This window comes from Ornithorhynchus anatinus, chromosome 12 (genome assembly GCF_004115215.2).
Source record: "Ornithorhynchus anatinus isolate Pmale09 chromosome 12, mOrnAna1.pri.v4, whole genome shotgun sequence".
In the NCBI taxonomy this organism is placed as follows: Eukaryota; Metazoa; Chordata; class Mammalia; order Monotremata; family Ornithorhynchidae; genus Ornithorhynchus; species Ornithorhynchus anatinus.
The window spans coordinates 44,903,202-44,908,759 of NC_041739.1; the positions used below are offsets into that span (position 1 = coordinate 44,903,202).

The 5,558-nt window shown below is 49.0% G+C and overlaps 1 long non-coding RNA gene across 2 annotated transcripts; it reads left to right on the forward strand.

The window, feature by feature from the left end:
* Positions 1-637: 637 nt before the first annotated feature.
* LOC100090835 lies at positions 638-3,798 on the forward strand. Of its 2 annotated transcripts, XR_485116.3 has the most exons (3): positions 638-872; positions 2,104-2,178; positions 3,219-3,798. It is a non-coding gene; the product is annotated as an uncharacterized LOC100090835 (long non-coding RNA). The 2 variants fall into 2 exon arrangements; XR_005660624.1 differs by lacking the exon at positions 3,219-3,798 and having other exon boundaries at positions 642-872; positions 2,104-3,014.
* Positions 3,799-5,558: the final 1,760 nt, after the last annotated feature.

Here is a 5,558-nt window from a genome sequence, read left to right on the forward strand (position 1 = left end):
AAATTATAGCTGTGCACATCATTAATAAAATAAATAGAATAATGAACATGTACATATATACAGAAGTGCTGTGGGGCAGGGAGAGGGGCAGCGCAGAAGGAGGGAGTCAGAGTGAAGGGAGGAGAGTAGGAGCAGAGGAAAAGCAGGGCTCAGCCTGGGAAGGCCTCCTGGAGGAGGTGAGCTTTCAGTAGGGCTTTAAAGGGGTGAAACTGGCTAGCACTAAAAGAACCCGAGGTGGGGTTGTCTGGGGGTCCTATCAATACACCCAATCCCTACGTGAAGGGGTTGAACTATGATCCAAAGATGGTGCCGCCTCCTATCATATTTACTTATCTATCTTATCTACCATATGATGCCATGTGATATGATACCAGCCTAGTGTCCTCCCCAAGATTGCTCCCTGCCCTCAAGGGCATGGAGTCTTGGGGGTAGCATGGCAGTCCAGAGGGGGGAATACTGATGGGGCTCAGCTGCAGCTTAAATCCCTGCAGCATGGCATGGATAGATCACGGTGGCAGCTGGGGTTCTGAGTGTCCTGGAGGAGAGGCAGCAGTTACTGGTGGCATTACTCCATAATCTCTTGGGCTGAGATCACTAAGGATTGAATCCTTTGGATTAGAGCTCATGTAGAGAGAGCCCTGAAGTGGCATGGCTCTCCTCAGTTATCTGCTTGGGCTGGAGCTGGTGATGGGTCAGTCACTCTGACCACAGGGTCACCGGGGAATGTGATACCCACATAGTCACTGTGAGATCATGCATTGGTTGTCATGGCAACCAGCCTTGGTGAACTGGGGAGCTCAGAGAGAAGGAAGGGTATGGATACAGCAGGATGCAGAAAGCAAATTTCCCAGTGAAAATTCCCCCAGCACAAGGTCAGCCACATGGAGGGCCACAGAAAAGTAAAAATACTTTAGAATTCATCTATTCATAACCTTGCATCTTCCCAGGACAGTTTCTCAGACACATCTCCCTGGAGCCAGTAAAGAATTTAAGGTTTTAGGAGTTTTAGGGGGGAAGAAACCTCCCTGTAGTCAACAAGGGTTAAAGGTGGAAGGGATGCCTGGATATCATTCTTGACCCAAATCAGAAATGATCCATCTGGCCCCCTGAAGCCCCAGACTCTGAGCAGAGAGGAGAAAAGGGGTGGTGGGGGGAAGTGGAAGAAGGGGGCTTTCGTAGCCCAGGCCTTGTTGGAGCTCAGACCTGTATTGGATGTTACTGACAGACCTCTGGGTGGGAGGGTCGCAGGATCAACCAAGCAGGTTTGCGGCTGTGGAGCTCCACCCTCACTGTCACTGTCCTCTGTCTGGAAAGTTCAGGCTCCACAGTCACGGTGCAGCAGGAGCTGTGGACACGGCTTCAGAAAACAGGCCCAGCAGGGGGAGGCTGTCTGTTGCTATTTTTGTGTTCAGTGCCCAGAGGGGGAGATTTCTAACCAGACAGGTAGGTCCATGTAGAAAACCATCTCCTTGCATGACCTAGCATATGCTCCTGAAGGGGTCTCACTGCCCACAGCCTGTGTGCATGAGCCAGATAGTGACAGACTAAGGGCAGGGGGAAACAGAGATAGGCAATGGTAAAGCCCAAGGGTCAGACCAGAGATGGGCTCACCTGATGTCAGACACAGATGTCCTGGAGGTTTTACTCAGCAGCTCCCTGTCCACATACTGGGGTGACTGCAGGATGAGGACAAGGCATGGAAAACACAATCTTGGCACTGAGCAGGGAGTCTGGGAGATGGGTCAGATTTGAGGAAAATGAAAAATCCCAGCCAGGGCTGTGCCATTAATGGGAGGAGGGAAAAGTGTGCTGCAGGGGGCAGTGAGATTCTGTTCCTTCCTTTTTTCCTTCCTCTTTAAGGCACTCCATATTCACTCCACCCTCAGCCCTACAGCACTTACATACATATCCATCATTTATCAATTTATTTATATTACAGTCGGTCTCCTCTTTCATACTGTGAGTTCCTGCTAGGCCAGGAACATGTCTACCCATGCTGTTGAATTGTACTCCTCCAATCACTTAGTACATCATTCTGCACATAGTAAGTGTTCAATGAATACTATGGATTAATTGATTGATTGAATGAATCTTTCCTTTCAGATGCAGAACAGTGTGTGAAGTGTCCTGAAAATAAGTATCCAAACATTGCGAGAGATGGCTGTCTCCAACAAAGTGGTGAATTTTCCATCCCTCAAAGAAACTCTGGGGCTGATCCTGGTCTGAACGTCTCTCTCCTTCTATCTCCTCACAGCCCAAGCTTTAGGGGTCTTCATTAAGCACTGAGACACCCCCCTAGTCCAAGCAAATAACTGCACTCTCAGCTGCACCCTCCTGATCTCCCTCAAGCTCTGTTTCTTCTGTGCCCTGACCTGTATTGGCCAACCCACCCCAGCCTCCTGCCTCCTCCAACAAATGGCTTTTGGTGTTGTGTTCACTGTGGCCGTCTCCTCCGACTTGGCCAAAATTGTCACCATGGTTCTGGCCTTCAGGGCCACAAGCTTGGGGAGCAACATTAGAGGGTGAGTGGGGACCAGAGCCTCGACTTCAGTAGTCCTGTCCTGCTCCCTGGTCCAGGTAAACATCTGTGTGATCTGACTGGGCACCTCTCCCCCATTCCTAGAGATCAATACATGTTCTGGGCCTGGACTCATTATAATCGAGTGTAATGAGTACTTTGTGATTGCCTTCTATTATGTCCTGAGTTACTTGGGCTTTCTGGCTCTTGTGTGCTTCACCGTGGCTTTCCTGGCCAGGACGCTGCCTGACAGCTTCAACGAGGCCAATTTTATCACTTTCGGCACGCTGGTGTTCTGCACCGTCTGGGCTTCCTTCCTCCCCACATATCAGAGCACCAAGTGGAAGGCCATGGTGGCTGCGGAGATTTTCTCCATCATGGGCTCCAGAGCTGGGGTTCTTGGCTGCATCTTCATCCCCAAGTGCTATGTGATCTTGCTGCAGCCTGACAGGAATACCCGGGAGTGGTTGAAGAGGAAATGAAGCTTGGGACATTAGTTCAAGGCTGTTGTTTTTATTGTTTATCATTTTTCTTCGCACCAATTTTCCTGCAATATCAGGACAAAAGGAGAAAGAAAAATCCCATCAGGGACATCCAGAAGGGATTCGGTGGCCAACCCAGATCAGAAATCAGGCCTGGATGCTCTCATGGATCACTGGAGTGTTTGTCCTGTAGCCACCTAAACTCTTCTCTTTTGCAGGCTGCACCCCTACATGAACTGCTGATGTCTCCTGCTGTTTGTGCTGAGGATCACTCCAGTCTGGGCCTCAGTGATCCTTAGTGCAGTGGAGTAAGTGCTCTGGACACACAATTCCAAGGGTATTGGGCAATTGTCTATGCAGGAGAGGGTGCAGCAGGTATGGTGGAGAAACTCGCTTAAGTACCTGCTTAGAGCTGGGGAAGGTGTGCCCCTCATACTCCCCTCCCGGGTAGTGGGACAAATATAGGTGAACAAAACTGGCTCCCCACATCTCCCTCCCTCTAGGTGGACTCTGAAAGAAGTGTGGTCTGCCTCAGCTTGGCCTCTGGGTTCAGGGCTTGTGGGGAGGAGGGGTGGAGACTCTCTCTCCTCCCCTGCCTCTGGCTCAAGGGCACTGGGGAGCAGGGCTGAGGCTCCACTCTTTCGCAGCTGGAGTTCTGGGAGACAGGACCAGAGCCTTTCCCTGGTAGCCTGGACTCATGCTCAAGGACAAACCCTCAATCTCCCTGCAGAAGGTTGTTTGACTCCATTTGTTTCTGGTAGTTGCCCATAATCCCCTGGATTGTGCTCTTTCCTGTCACACCCCATTTCCCAGAGGCCTCAGCCATGAACTGAACTCACCTCTGTAGGAACTGATTGTACAGCCCTTTGCCACTTCAATAGGGTTTTGGACTCAGTGGTGCTTGGTGGTTTCTGTGAAGAGTAGACCAGTGGACTGGAGTTGGCTCAAACCTGGGGCAGTGGGTGGGGAAGGGGACGATGGGGATCTAGGTCTCTACTATGGGAAGGTGGAGACCCTTCCTAGTGGGACAGAACTCTTAGGAAGGAGAAGGGAGGTATCAACCCTCATTTCCTTTCCCTATACACCCTACCTTCTGCATCAGCTATTCATTTGGGTCTGCACACTTTAAGCCTTTGATATTAACTCCACCCAAAGCCTATCTGCTATTAAGTTTATATCCTTATCCTCTGCCACTTCCACTATATGTAGTTTATTTTATTTTTTGTCTCCCCATCTGCAGGGTAAGCTTTTTGCTGTCGGGGATTGTGTATACCAATTGCATTGTATTGTAATCCTCCAAAGGTTTAGTGCAGGCAGTCTCTACACCTGAAGTGCTCAATAATTACCACAGATTGTTGGAATTATGGACTGATTCATCAGGGTGAAAGTGTATCTTTCTTTAAACCCCTGTACTTCCCCCCCTCCGCTTCCTTTTTCCCCAGTGACCTCGTCTTCTTCATTGAGAAAATTGAAACCATCAGATGTGATCTCCCTGAAATCTCCCCTGCTCCTCTCCATTCCCTCCCTCCTCCTGCCTCTTCTTCAACATTCCCTCCTTTCCCAACAGTATGTCAAGAAGAAGTGTCCTGCCTTCTCTCAAGTTCCAACCGCATCACCTGCACCTGACTCCATCCCTTCACAATTATCAAAGTATTTTCCACCTTCTTTGTCCCTCTCTGATAGCCATCTTCAATTGTTAATTCTCCAGTAGCTTTTTCCCCTTTGCTTTCAAACATGCTCATATATTCCCTATCCTAAAAAAACCTCTCCCTTGTCACCTCAATTCTCTCCCATTATCACCCCATCTCCCTCCTACCATTCCTCTACAAAGTCCTCGAGTGAGCTGTCTACACCTATTCTCTCAAATTCCTCTTCTCCATATCTCTCCTTGACCCCCATCTATCTGGTTTCTCTCTCTTTCACACCAAAGAAGCCACCATCTCAAATGTCACAAATGATCCTTTTCTTGCTCAATCCCACAGCCTCTATTCCATCTTATTCCTCCTTGACCTCACACCTGCCTTTGAAGCTGTCGAGCACCTGCTTTGCCTGGAAATATTATCCAACCTTGCCTTCACTAACATTATCCTCTCCTGGTCCTACTCCCTGATTGCTCCTTCTCAGTCTCTATCATGGGCTCCTCATCTGCCTCCCACCCCCTAACTGTGAGCATCCCTCAAGGTTCAGTTTTGAGTCCCCTTCTATTCTTCATCTACACCCACTTCCTTGGAGAAATCATTCGCTGTCATGGCTTCAATTTCCTCGGCTAAGCAGATGATTTCCAAATCTACATGTCTTCACGACCTTGCTATTTGAGAAGCAGCATGGCTTAGTGGAAAGAGCCTAAGCTTGGGAGTCCGAAGTCGTGGGTTCTAATCCCTGCTCCACTTTGTGACTTTGGGCAAGTTCTCTGGGCCTCACTTATCTCATTTGAAAATAGGGATTAAGACAGTGAGCCCCACGTGGGACAACCTGATTACCCTGTATCTACCCCAGCACTTAGAACAATGCCTGGCACATAGTAAGTGCTTAACAAATATCATTATTATTATTATTAT